This window comes from Glandiceps talaboti, chromosome 18, assembly GCF_964340395.1.
Source record: "Glandiceps talaboti chromosome 18, keGlaTala1.1, whole genome shotgun sequence".
Taxonomy (NCBI): domain Eukaryota; kingdom Metazoa; phylum Hemichordata; class Enteropneusta; family Spengelidae; genus Glandiceps; species Glandiceps talaboti.
Genome location: NC_135566.1, coordinates 18,704,213 through 18,718,154, shown reverse-complemented (window position 1 = coordinate 18,718,154; position 13,942 = coordinate 18,704,213). Strand labels below are relative to the sequence as shown.

The following is a 13,942-nucleotide window of genomic DNA, read 5'->3' as shown; positions in this document are numbered from 1 at the left end:
AATTCCAGTGTCTTACAGCTTTAACCCTGGAAAATTTTAATGATGAATGAAATAAACTAGGGATCTAAAATAATTTTGAGGCAATTTGAATTTCAATTTTCTAACAAATTTACCAACTCAACAACAGTCAACTTGTACTAGTTGTAGTAGATATATATAGGGAAGAAATGTATTAATCGCCATCTTAGTTTCCGTACGGCGACAATCCCAAGTACCCGAAAGAGAGTCATTCTCAGCCAATTCAGGGTTCGACACTGGAGTAAAAAAGTCACTATCCCACAGGACTAGTAAAATTGATAACGTAGTAGTCCTGCAAAAAATTTGGTGGTCCTATCTTTAAGTGCTTTCGCTTGTTCACTTAGGCTCTTCATCTCTCTTAGTTTTTGCTCTACTTCTAATTCACTTTTCCAAACCCCATATTTATTTCAAACCCTGTGTTGTAATTGAACTGTCTATTTCTTTGTAGTTGTTTGTGCATCATCAACTCCTTACTGTAATTTTATTCTCTTTTTTATGTTTTGGAGCTTCTTCTCTTTTTTTGTTGCTTTCTGTGAGTAGTTTGTCTTAATTGGGGGGGGGGGGGTAATAAGATATTATGTGGTCTTATTTCTAGCTTAGTACTTAACATTTCTGGTACACATTGATCTAACTATTGCATTTTAAAAGACAAAAAATTACCTTCCCATAGAGCAAGTCTTTATAGTGTTGTCCTTAGTGCATATTAGAATGTATTCACAACATAAAAATAAGGTAGCAAAACTCTTGGTTTAGAATGGTATGGAGATTTTTAGCCCCACCCCCACCCCAGGAGATGGTATCAAAATGGGCATTGCAGTCCATGCATGCAACCATCCGTCCACCTGTCCTTAATATGTCAGTCCGTAATACCTCATTTCTCAGACATGCAATATCCAATTTCTTTCAAACCGTACACAAAAATGACATATCATATAAGACATATGCACATCAATTTATTACTTGATATATGCATATTTGGCCGAATGGCGGCCATATTTATACTTTCACAAATATTTACTGCACTTCATTCAAGTGTCTACCCCATATAATCATATGCAAGCTATCTCTGGAGACCCTGACCTTTGACCTTGACGTCAGTTATCACAATCAAGCCAATTCCTGCCTATCACAGACCCATAGTACTATTTACATATTGCTAATTTCTTTTAAATCGTGTTTACAAGTAATTTTAAAGAAAAGACCTATACACAAGCATTATGTTTTAGTGCTCAAATCACTATTACTGAATTACAGCCTCACTCATAGTAAAGAAATCATTATTTACTGCATAACTCAAACACTTCAATACATAGATTCAAATGTCTAACTCTATATAATCACATGCAAGCTTTCTTGTATGAGTGACCATACACGTTGACCTTTACCTTGACCTACAGGGTAGACCATCAAAATTAAGCTATTACTTACATATTGCAGACACTTTGTAGCTATTATTTGTGGCTAATGTCTTTTACATCATGTCTATAGATAGTTTAGAACCAGATAAACATACACATTCGTTATTTTTTGTGCTCGTATCACTGTTTACTCAATTAATCGTTAACAATCATTTACCACATAACTCAAAATGTTGATAAATAGAGACTACATTGAAGTGTTCAAACATTGACCTTTGATCTTCAGTTTAAATTATCGAAATTCAGCAATTTCTTGCATTATCAGTTGCCGCATAGAAGTGAAGTATTTGAGGGGCTGTGTCTTCTGTGAGGACTTGTTTATTTTGGCATGTTTAGTTTCGTTCGTCGTTATTTTATGTTATTCAAAAATAATATTATATTAAGTCTCAAGTAGATAACACTTCAATACAGGCTGTTACTTGTCGATCGGGCGATGACATCAATATTTTGAAATTTACATTTTGTTGACGAGGGATTCAACAGCCGGGACTGTTTATACATGGACATGAACCCATTGTACTTTACTACAATCAGCAATGAGAGAGATAAATTAGGTCAAGTTTATGAAGTTGTTTCCGGTAAAAAGAATGTTGTATTCTCATTCGTTTTTAGCCAAATGAGGATTTGGCATAAACCTTCGAGGGTCTATGGTTTTGGGCCATTCTTTAACGAGTTCAGTTTGTTACAGCTGCGGCTGCTGTGAATGAGTGAGATGAATTGTATTATTCACGTTGCTTGGCAGCACTGTGCTTTTATCAGATCACATTACTCTCAAACCATAAGCATGCAAGCATGAAGAGAACAGGTGTAGAGCGTTCTATTGGTTTGCATGCAATATCCAATTAATATATGTATATATTTATACAATGAAGAAACCTTTGATTTTGAAACAAGTACGCCGTTACATTTGATTATTGTCACTATGCTGTCTAAGTCATTCTACTGTGAATAAAAATAGCAATACTGAGAGAAAGTTTCCAGATTCTCCCATTAATATTTCATTTGACCTGTCATATTCACCACTTCAACTTTATCCTCTCGCCAGACTGGGTGCTTTTATTTCATTTGAATTCCTGCCAGCTACACATCTGAATTCATTGGTGTGTCGTTTGTAAATAATATACATCACTAATCATGGCTCTCTTATTATTATTTTTCACAATCATGCTTTCCTTGTACACTTGTCGTGTTTGTTGCGTTACTGGCATAAACTGAACAGTCCTCCGAGCTATTTACACACTTCAAATCTCCAAACTTGATTGTCTAGCAGTGCAGTCTTATATACTTAATTATCTACAATGCATTGAATGGACTTCCGTGGCATACATATCAGATACAATTCACTAAACGACAACTCCCTACTCCACGGCATTCTGATTTATTCATGATCCACACATATGGTATATACTCAGGAACAATGAGTGTCATATGGCAGTATGTCGTGTGATGTGCCCTACCTACAGAATAAATTATCAAATTGGACTTACAAATGAAACCTACATACAGCTTAAGCCTTCATAAAAAAAAGCTTGATATTTTCGAGTGCCTGCAAACTATACAGTGTACATGTTACTTTTATTGAAAACTGATAACGCTTTGGACATAAATGGATTGATTCTATAAAACAGTTGACTTCCTAATGTGCATGTATATAAGTATAATGGTATAGGGGAGATTCTAACCGTCACATGCTTTGTATTTTCTTGTGGTACACTAGTTGAAATTTACAATATTCTACCTTTATGGTGGGCGGCTTGGGGACCCCGGAATCTGAAATCCGGAGTCCGGCTCTAATTGTCACTGTTTTGACTTGAATATTCTTTGTGCACTCTCACAAGAAATGGTTAAATTACCATAATAAATTAATAAAAATCGCCTCCCGATATTAATGACCTTGTGTGGATGTGTGTTTGAGCACCACAAATACGTCATATTACAATCTTTAAATGTCTCCCTTTTTATGTTTAGTTAGTTCACAGTGGAAAGGTATCAATCTTCATTCAGCTGTTAAAAGCAAAAGGTCAAATAATTGCTGTGCCATTATTAGAGAGTTGTAGCAAAATTATGACTTACTTTATCTTAGGCCATGTATAGAAAATGGTGACGTGCCGCGGTATTCCTCTTATTTTTTGCTAAGCTCAATTATACTGATTTTACACGGAGAAAATAATTGTCAAATGTAAACTTAAGGTTTGATAGTGTATACATAATGTACACAAACACCATATGTCGATAATGTATATAGATTCAATTCAACAAAATAAGCAACATATGGCTAAAACTGTACTATTCTATGTAACACTGGTGCATTACGTACGATACTAAATTAATAGTTTGATAGCATAATGTACATCATGTACACTTCAATGACTTGTACAGGCAACAATTCTTTTTTCTCAATCAACTGCAGTAACATTTAGATGCCAAGCATAATACCCATTCATTACTTTGGACTTTCATGTAGACTAATAAATGATCCAGTGGTTACTCACGTCAACGTAGAGTCATTTAATTTTTGGTCAATTCAATTATTAGACAACAATATTACATGATATATATGTGACCAATATTTTGATAAAATATAATGTATACTCTGTTTCATCAGTGACCTGTAATTCTTTGTAATGCATATCACACTGTGACCTTTTGTGGGACGCCCTCATGAAGCAGAGAGGTGACATCAATCGACCTCTTTTCCAATATGGCTGTCTGAAAATAGTAATTTCCTGTTGCTGTTTAGAATCGCTCATAAAAGTGTGTAATCTTTGATATCCACGTCTATTACCGAGATGGAATGAATATATAGTACCTCTAGAACTCTCAATTATAATATTTATGAAGGATGTTCAGGATTTTTGAGCATTTATTTCGAGTCAATGGATTTGCTATGGAAAGTCACATGTTCCATTGTATGCTGTGGCCAAATTGTCCGTTGTTATTGTTGTTATAAACTGTTTGAATCTTTATCAGCTGTAAGCCTTGTACACCTTGATACTCAATAACTAATGTAAAAATCCTCTGCTTACTCAGAATTTCTGTAAACAGCTTAACATGTATGAACCCCATTTATTTTGATAGCGTAACCCCAATTATTGCAAAATGTGTCACAATGTAGTTTTGTTTTAAATGATATGCGTATTTCAACAGATATTATAATTTTGGTTGATATTTTGAAACACATATTTTGCCTACTTGTATAAATAAGTATTGTAATTCTCTTTTGCAATATGGCTGTCCGACAATAGGTACTGCCATGGACAGATGGAGCCGCTGACTGATTAGCAATAAAGACATTACAGTTATAGTGTGAACCATGTCTGCGACTGAGTCAGTGTATGCAGTGTATGATCGTGTCCCCTGGAGGGTTTGGGCTAAAAATACGCAACGCAATCCAAGATAACATCGATGATCACTACCGAACCGATGCCAGGGGTCACAAATAGTGCCGAGACCAGGAGTCAAACCAGGGTTATTGCTTGGTTCAAAAAATGACGGCTCATCATTTTCAGCATTTTTTACTGTTTTACGAAAGTTTACAAAAAATAGCTTCTAAACTGCTGTTGCTACTTCACTCATTAATGACATAATAAATCCATATCTCTCAGTAGGTTTACGTTTTCTCAGTGGATATCTACGAGTAGTTATTTCTGTAGACTTATCAGATACAACATTCCCATTTTGCAAATTATCAGGGGTGGTAGAATTATTCTGTGTGGACCCATTAAAATATAATTGTGAAATTTCTGAGGGGTGTGTTGACTGTGTTCTGGGGTTTTGTGTTGAAGGACTACAATCTATAGAAATATCCTGTCTAGACTGTGTGGTTTGTTGCGGCAGGACCATATTGTTTTCTGGAATATGTGTTGATACTGGATTCTCCTGTAGCATAGGTGGTGACTGAACTACTGGTATCCCGGATCCCATGTACAGTACTATCCTTTGGCTTCTTAAAACACAATGAGTCGTTTGCCTTTACATCAGCTGGATCTATCACTTTATTTGCAGAAACCAAATACTCTATAGTATCACCTTCTTTATAGTCGTTGATTTCGGGTTCATCCCTCACAACTGGTTTAATAACAGGATCACTATTGATCACTATTGTTTCTGTAATCTCTTCACTCTCGACAGGTAGGAATGAACACTGCTTCAACATGTTCCGATGCAAGACACGTTCTGTACCTCTGAACTCCTCTCTTAACCACGTAAACTGGAAGATCTGGTCTTTTTTCTACAACAAGATAGGGGGTTTCTCCCAGCGTTCTCCAAGCTTGTGTTTACCAATTTCCTTTAGTTTCACTAATACGCGATCACCTACTGAGAGAGTTTCAGCCTTTGCGTTTCTGTCATACAGGTTTTTCTGCTTCACTCTGGCTTTATTTGCCTGGTCACAAGCTTGTCTATATGCAGTCTGCAATCTTTCGCGAAGTGCTTGGGTGTATTCACTGTAATCCAAGTGGTCCTTGGTTTCAGATAATCCGCATGGATCTAATGTTCCTAGCATATTGAGTACTGTCTGGTTGAAACTTTCAGCCAATCCGTTCCCATCTGGATGGTATGGTGTAGTATGTGACTTAACTGTATTAGTAATCTGACATAGTTCCTTTATGAGAGCACTTCCGAAATTTCTTCCTTGATCCGAATGCAATCTGAGAGGAAATCCATACTGGCACATGAAGTTTTTCCACAGAACTTTTGCAACTGTTGTCGCTTTCTGATTTAATGTAGGACAGGCTTGAGCATATCTGGAAAAACGATCAGTAACAACGAGCATATTTTCAACTCCACCTTTAGAAGGTTCTGGGGTCACAAAGTCTATACACACTAGTTCTAATGGCTGAGATGTAGTGACGCTAACCAATGGTGCTCGCACTGTTTTGACAGCAGCTTTTCTCAGACAACATCTTTCACACTGGTCACACCAGGTTTTCACTTGAACGTAAATCCTAGGCCAATAAAATCTTGAACGTACGAGATCCAATGTTTTATCAAATCTCAAATGACCCATTTCACTATGAAGTTTCTGGAGAACATCTTGTCTATACTTTGGTGGCAAAACCAGCTGAAATATTTCAGTTCCTTTAGGTGGACGAATTTTCCTATAAAGAATACCATCTCGAAGAGTCAACTTGTCCCATTGATGTACTAACAATCTGGCTTCTGCACTTAAATGTTCCTTTTGTCTTCTTCTTGGTTTCTTGGACAAACTTCTAGCTTGGATAACCTCCATGATTGAAGAATCTTGATGTTGACGAAATCTCAACTCTTGTAATGTCACACTTGGTAATGTTTCGGAATATGAAGGAATAGGATTTGTATAGTCTTCGTCCTCTGGGATGGGTTTGACTTCATCTGTTCGCTTTGCCATATTACATACTACCTTTAGAGTTTGTGCAACTTCATGTTTAGGTATTCCTGACAATGCATCCGCGTTGGCATTGCTTCTGCCTGGTCGATATTTAATGTCAAAATCAAACATAGCAAGGTGGCTTCAACCTTGGCAGATGACATCACATATACCAATGGGTTGTTGTCTGTAAGCACTGTGAACTGATTGCCATAGAGGTAATCCCTCAGCTTGTCTGTTGCAGCCCATTTTAAGCAGAGAAATTCCAGTTTATGTGCTGGATATCTGGTTTCTGGTGGTCGTAACCCACAACTACAATAAGTGATTACTCTATCTTTACCATCTTGTTGTTGAACCAATACTGCCCCCAATATATGGGATGATGCATCAGTTTGTAATGTAAATTGTTTGGTAAAATCTGGATAGCCAAGGATTGGTGCTGAAATGAGTTTCAGTTTCAAACACTGGAATGCATCCTCACACATTTCACTCCATATAAATGGTGGAACATCTTTCTTGAGATTACTTCCCTTTCGTCGTCTTCTAGGATCTAAACAATGGCGCTGTAATTGTACTGTCCCTTACACTCGAAGTTTACGTTGCAACATGACTATATGTAACTTTCACAGACAGAAAAACTGATAAGAGAATCGACTGAAACTACATCAGAGGGACCCGGTGCTGTTTTTATATCTTTTATAAAGCTTGAATGTTTTTATATATTTTATGTTTGCCAGGTTGATAGTGATCAGAAATAGACTTTTTCGGCACCTTCACAGCCAATTTTCATTGTCCACCACTGATAAAACGATGTTCTGATCACAGGCGTTTCTATATAATGCCAGGAAAAAAAAGAAAAAAAAGAAAGCTGTTCAACAGACCCTCCCGACCCATATTTTTGGCAATATATCCTCATGCGGAATTCACATGTCAGTAAAATGCACACTTTGTTTCACAATTAAGGAGATTTCTTTATATTTTCTGAATGATACAAAGTCATGTAACAATAAACATTTGAGTCTATTCCAAATTACATGATATCTTATACAGTGGTTTACTTGGCTTTGATGATGCATACAAGCATGAATTTGGATTAAACTAAGCTGTTGCATATCCAACGTGAACTAAATGGAATGAGCAAAACTTTACGACCATGGGAAGGGGGCTGAGCAGTCACTGGTCCATCAAAAGTCTCGTAGTCTGAAAGTCTTGAAATGTTTTGTTCTTTACTTGCGATTTTTGGAACCAAAGTAAACTGCTGGAGAAGTCATTTACCAAGCGCACATCCGCAAAATATCTTTCAGCTTTGCCACAACAAAATACACTTCATGTATAGCCAGATAATATGTAATGCATAGCATAATTGTCTCAATTGTGGTATTTTAAGACCATATTCAAGCATTGTAAGACTTTAAATTGTGTGGTTTGATATTTTATGCCTCTAAACTGCCTCCTTACTTCCAAGAAAAATGTTTTCACCTTTGGAGGTGTCTCCTCCCAATCAGTAGCAATCACTGTGATAATTGTCTCTCTCCCAAAACAAGATGGAAGATGGCTGGCTAAGTACCTCCCTGTGTATAGGTTAGAGCTCATAGGGCGGCCCTTTTTATTTTTCTGTGTCTCCCGACCGACCCTAATTTGCAGCTCCGACATCAGAAAAAAAGTTTTTTTTTTAATTTCCGACCGACCCCTGAGTTCAACACAGCAAGATTGTAAGGTTCGAACGAACATCAAATGTTGTTTATGGCGTCTTAGACCAGTGTTCTGCCGAGGCCGCGACCTTTCGGCATTGCCCCCCCCCCCCTAAAATTACAAATGATGCAATAATTTTCCCACCTTGCGTCGCTTTGGCGCATTCAGTTTACGGCGGACATCTCAAAATTATCTAAGTCCAGGGCCAGGCCCTGACGTCAATCCAACAAGAAATATACTGACTCCGTAGAAAGTTTTGTTGACATCATATAAGATACAGCGACAATGCGCAGCTCTATCCTTAACATAAAAATGCCACAAAAAGATCAACTTTGATAAACAAAAAGTCAGACATGAAGAATGAACTTGTTGTGCAAATCAGAAAAAAATTACAGTGGTATTTACAAAGCATCCCAACTTTGACGTTGTTGATAGTTTTAGTTCAAGATTCATGTTCTGAGTTTCAAGGACACCTAATGTCAGCTTTCCGTATCAAGTTTATGGTATGTAACTAATGCTGTCATTTGATATAGCAGGACCAAATCATGATACACAGCCAGTAACGGTAATTAATGAAAAATAAATTGTTTCAAAGTTTGTTTGACTGTATTATTTGGAAGTTTTTCGTTCACATTTGGTACTTTTTAAAGTCAGGGATATTTTTTTCTTCAAAATGTTGGTTTTTCTTAACATCGTCATGAATTTCAAGAGGGAATGATAAACACAGCAGTGTACTAACAGTTTAAAAATGAAACAAGTGGTTACAAGATTAGGATTTCTCAAAGTTTTTATTCAATCATATGTTCACTGTGACTTATTTAGAAGTTGTTTATTGTCCTTTTCTGAAAAAAGGGAATTATAAATTTGAGCACTGCTATTCATTGATATTCAGATTAAAAATTGTGACTACCTGGCTGTCCAATCTTGTGAAACAATATATAATATACTCTGTAGAAATTAGTTAAAATTACATAATCTTAATTGCCTTCTTTTTCTAGCTAAGGCGTAATGTGTAGTACGTACACAATTGTTATTATGAATGGAATTTTTTTATGTAGTTAGGCAGTAGTCTATGTGTAATGGAATATCTCAGACCATGGTATCTCTATAGTGGTCTGAGATAATCTATATGAACATTTCATAGACAATAATAATTGACCCCACTCCCTGTCAAGTGACCCCACTTTTTGCAACCAAGGGGCCTTTGTCCCCACTTGTTGGAAACCTTGACAGAACACTGTCGTCTACCCACCCCTTTGTTATGTCGGAGCAGCACGTGTCTTTCATGGCTGAAGTCGTTGAGGTTTGATAAGGGACAGATCTCGAAATTAATGCCGTCGCGCGGTACATTTTGCTGCAATGTAATAATAGCTCAGAATATTTCTATCATTTTCAAAATTATGCTTAAAATTGGTAAAAGTCATACTGCATTCCTCAAAAAAAATTTCTTGACCAGTTTTTAGCTTTAAATCAGTTGTATCATCGGGCATTTGACCGACTCCGTAATGGTAATGCGTTTCATGACCCGTGACATACATGACCTTGGAAGACATTCCTATGTTTACATTATTAAAAAAATCACCCTTATGAGACATCTCCTTATGCATGTGAAATCCACATCCCTAGTAAAGTAATCTCGTTTGGACTGTTATTGTACATGGTTATCCCAGTTCATATATTAGCGTTATGTACATGTGTATACGTGTATGCCCCCATCTAGAAAGGGTGCTAAAGACACATATTTGTCTGTGTGGAAAATGGTCAACTTTTACCGTGAGGGGAGATGAGGGTAAAGTTTTATGTCTTTCCTAAGTTTGTCACCACACACAATTATCTGATTGTTCCTATCTTTACACAGGGGGCAAAGGTGGTTATATGTGGATGAACGTTCCAGTGGTAAATGTACCATTTTTGCCCTTATTGTTCACTATTGTGTCAGTAGTTCAAAGTCACAGCTGTATCGTTTCGGTATATTTGGTCCTCTGTGTATTACCTTCCCATTCTAGTTCATCGGTACAAAACATGGTCCTCTGACTTCATCTTGCACCCAGTTCATCTATTAGCGTTATGTACATGTGTATACATGTATGCCCCCATCTAGAAAGGGTGCTAAAGACACATATTTGTCTGTGTGGAAAACGGTCAACTTTTACCGTGAGGGGAGATGACGGTAAAGTTCTATGTCTTCCCCAAGTTAGTAATACCATAAACAATTATCTGATTGTTCCTATCTTTACACAGGAGGCAAAGGTGGTTGTATGTGAATGTTCCAGTGGTGAATGTTACATTTTTATTTTACCCTTTCCTGTCGTTTCGGTCGTCTGTGTATTACCTTCCCATTCTAGTTCATTGGTACAAAACGTGGTCCTCTGACTTCATCTTGCACCCAGTTCAATCATATTTCTTTTCATCGAGAAAGGGTGCTAAAGACACACGTGTGCGTGGAAAACGATCAACTATTTTACTTGAGGGGCAATGAGGGTAAATCCCCTAGTCTTCCCTATATTAGTTATACCACAAACAATTATCTGATTGCCCCATTCTTTTCAGAGGCGGCAAAGGTGGATATATGAGGATAAAAATTCCGGTAGTAACCGTAATTTTTTACACTATTTGTTTACTATTATGTCAGTAGTTCAAAGTCACGCTTCGGGTTTTATTATTTATTTCGAGTTAACTGGTACAAAACATGAATGGTCTTCGATCTGGTACCCAATTCATCCTTTAGCGTTATGTACACGTGTATACTGATATGCCCCATCTAGAAATGAAGTGACAGGCGTACTTTGTTAGTCATACTATGAAGATATATCTGATAGTCCCTTTCTTTACACAATACTAGGCAAGGGTAGTTATATATGGATAAACGGCTCCTCGATCACTGTGATTGGGGAATTTGAGCTTTTCTTTTGCGAACTTGAACATAGGCGACATTGTCGATATTAGATACATGTAAACCGAGAAAAGAAGCCGGTCATGCTTGTTGTCCGATATTAAATCATCCTGTCGATAATATACTAACTATGCATTATTAATGTTGCTGTTTGTCTTTCCCACAGCATGTAGTTACTCTTATCTCACTGTTCCCTGTCTCTACAGTGTAGGTGTGACTTGCGACTATGCAAATAATCTACTCATAGACAATAGAAAGAGACACTATTCTTTCGTCAACGCTTCGATGTTGTTTTTTTTTAGATATAACAGAGACAGCATAATGGATATGTCTGAGCATATAGCAGACAATTGGCTTGATCTAAATATCGTTTAAGTTTTCAATCAGCTTCAATTTAGAAACGTAATGTCCCTCGTTTTCTGCCAACGACTTGTCTGTTATCATTACAAACTCCCGACAAGTTGTCCCGCACAAGAGATGATCCAACCACAATCACCCCGAAATTGTAGGGTTAGTTAATATGCTAAGCCATAGATTATAGAGAGGAACATCTCTATTATCTATGGCTAAGCCAGCAAAATGTGTGAATTGGTTGCCATGGACAACTTGCGCAAAATCTAATACTGCATGTTAAAGATTTGCGTTTTCCTTTACATCGTAACGTTCCAACCACAGATAAATGTGGTTCAACCATTCTTGTGTGCAGTATTTCGTAGTGTTACATAGTATAACGATTGAGTGCTTCCGCAGTTTGACTGTACGCGAGACAAGCTCTACTTTCGGATGTTCAGACCACGGACATAAATTACGTCCGTGTTCAGACGACCTAGAACATGGTTAAAGCATAGATAATAGATAAAGACTACTGTCTATGGTTAAAGCGTAGTTAAAGCATAGACAATATAGAGAGATTGTCTATGGTTAAAGTAGGATGACTGACTGGTTAAAAGAAGTTAATTCTGACAAATATATGGTAAAAATAGGACATTTTGTTAATATGATTTTAACGGGAAACGTTATAACGTTTGTAGTCCAAGTGATTGTAAAGTAACTGTAGTCAAAGTCGCACAGTCAACGATGACCCAAAGATCAGCCGCTACTTTCACTAAAATAACGCATTTTTACCAAACCCGGACAACTTTATGGGTGTTTCTGCGCTTTCTTAGATTAATTTAGCTCGCAACTCAGTTTGAACGGCTGAGTCACATACTTGATAAATTTTAGCTACCGTATCTATGAACACGTCATTGTAGTGTAATGGTAAGGATGTGAGAGGACGCGCGGGTGGTGGATGGGTGCTTGGGAACTCGATAGTAGGATATCGCGACATTGCACATTTTACGATATCGGATGTTTATCGTCTGGTATCGATACTACAATAAAATAGATATTAGAGTATAGCATATGATTGTATCGAATAATATCGATGCTATTGTCTAAGTGTCGTCCACGGCTTCAAGCAAGACGATATGTTTGTACATTTCGTGTAGGATCGTTTGAGGCACATTATATCTATCACGATAGAAAGACTTCTCGGGCTACAAAATAGACGATATTTTATTGAACTGGCCCAACAATGTCGCACCCCAAAATATGCTATGATATCGGATACTTTCGATACTATCATCTTGTATTGTCAATGGCCACAAAACAGACGATGTTGTTTTCTATTTTAACTGTGACCGTGACCCGACAATGTAGCTCCCAAAACACCAGATACTATCTGATGATACTATCGTATGGTATCGTCTAAGATTCCTAACTAGACGATATATTTTAAAGTTTGATCGTGATCCAATATTGGTCTATAGGAGGTAAAGGGTACCTGAAGTGGCAAAGTGGGACCGTAAAGTGGGACTCCAACTTTGTGCCAAAAGTAGTGTCAGTCCAACTTCGCGCGATTTTCGGCAAAGTTGGACCGTTGCAACTTTGCCAATCTAGGTACCCTTACATACATGCTCGTCGAATAAACGAGACGATACTGTTGGATATTTATCTTGGTGTACACCTCTATTGCTGACAATGGTCTCCAATTCATATTATTTAACAATTTTGCCGTAATAGCTACGATGTCGCACCCCCACCCAAAAAATGGGATGGTGTCGGATAATATCGACACTATCGTCTAGCATCGTCTAAGGCTTCAAACGTGACGATATTTTTACAATTGTGACCCGACATACGTGTCTAGTGAAATATACTTGACGATAATAGAAGTGTCTCTCTCTCTCTCTCTCTCTCTCTCTCTCTCTCTCTCTCTCTCTCTCTCTCTCTCTCTCTCTCTCTCTCTCTCTCTCCTTCCTCCCCTCTCTCCCTCCCTCTCTCCTTCCTCCTTCCTTCCCTCCCTCCCTCCCTCCCCCCCTCTCTCTCTCTCTCTCTCTCTCTCACTCTCTCTCTCTCTCTCTCTCTCTCCTTCCCTCCCTCCCTGCACTTTACACAAACTCTGCTTAAAATTCACATGAAACATCAACGAGTCGCATTTTTGTATTTTTTGCCATTATCTTACTTATTGAAATTAATATGTCGAGTCACATTACATTACTTGATCTAACATATCTTGAATTACTGGATCAA

At 37.5% G+C, this 13,942-nt stretch overlaps 1 protein-coding gene across 4 annotated transcripts in view; it reads right to left on the bottom strand.

The window, feature by feature from the left end:
* The window catches only part of LOC144449168 (alpha-2,8-sialyltransferase 8F-like), a 37,875-nt gene that overhangs the window by 10,715 nt on the left and 13,218 nt on the right, over nt 1–13,942 (bottom strand). The gene's annotated exons all lie outside the window — the stretch shown is intronic.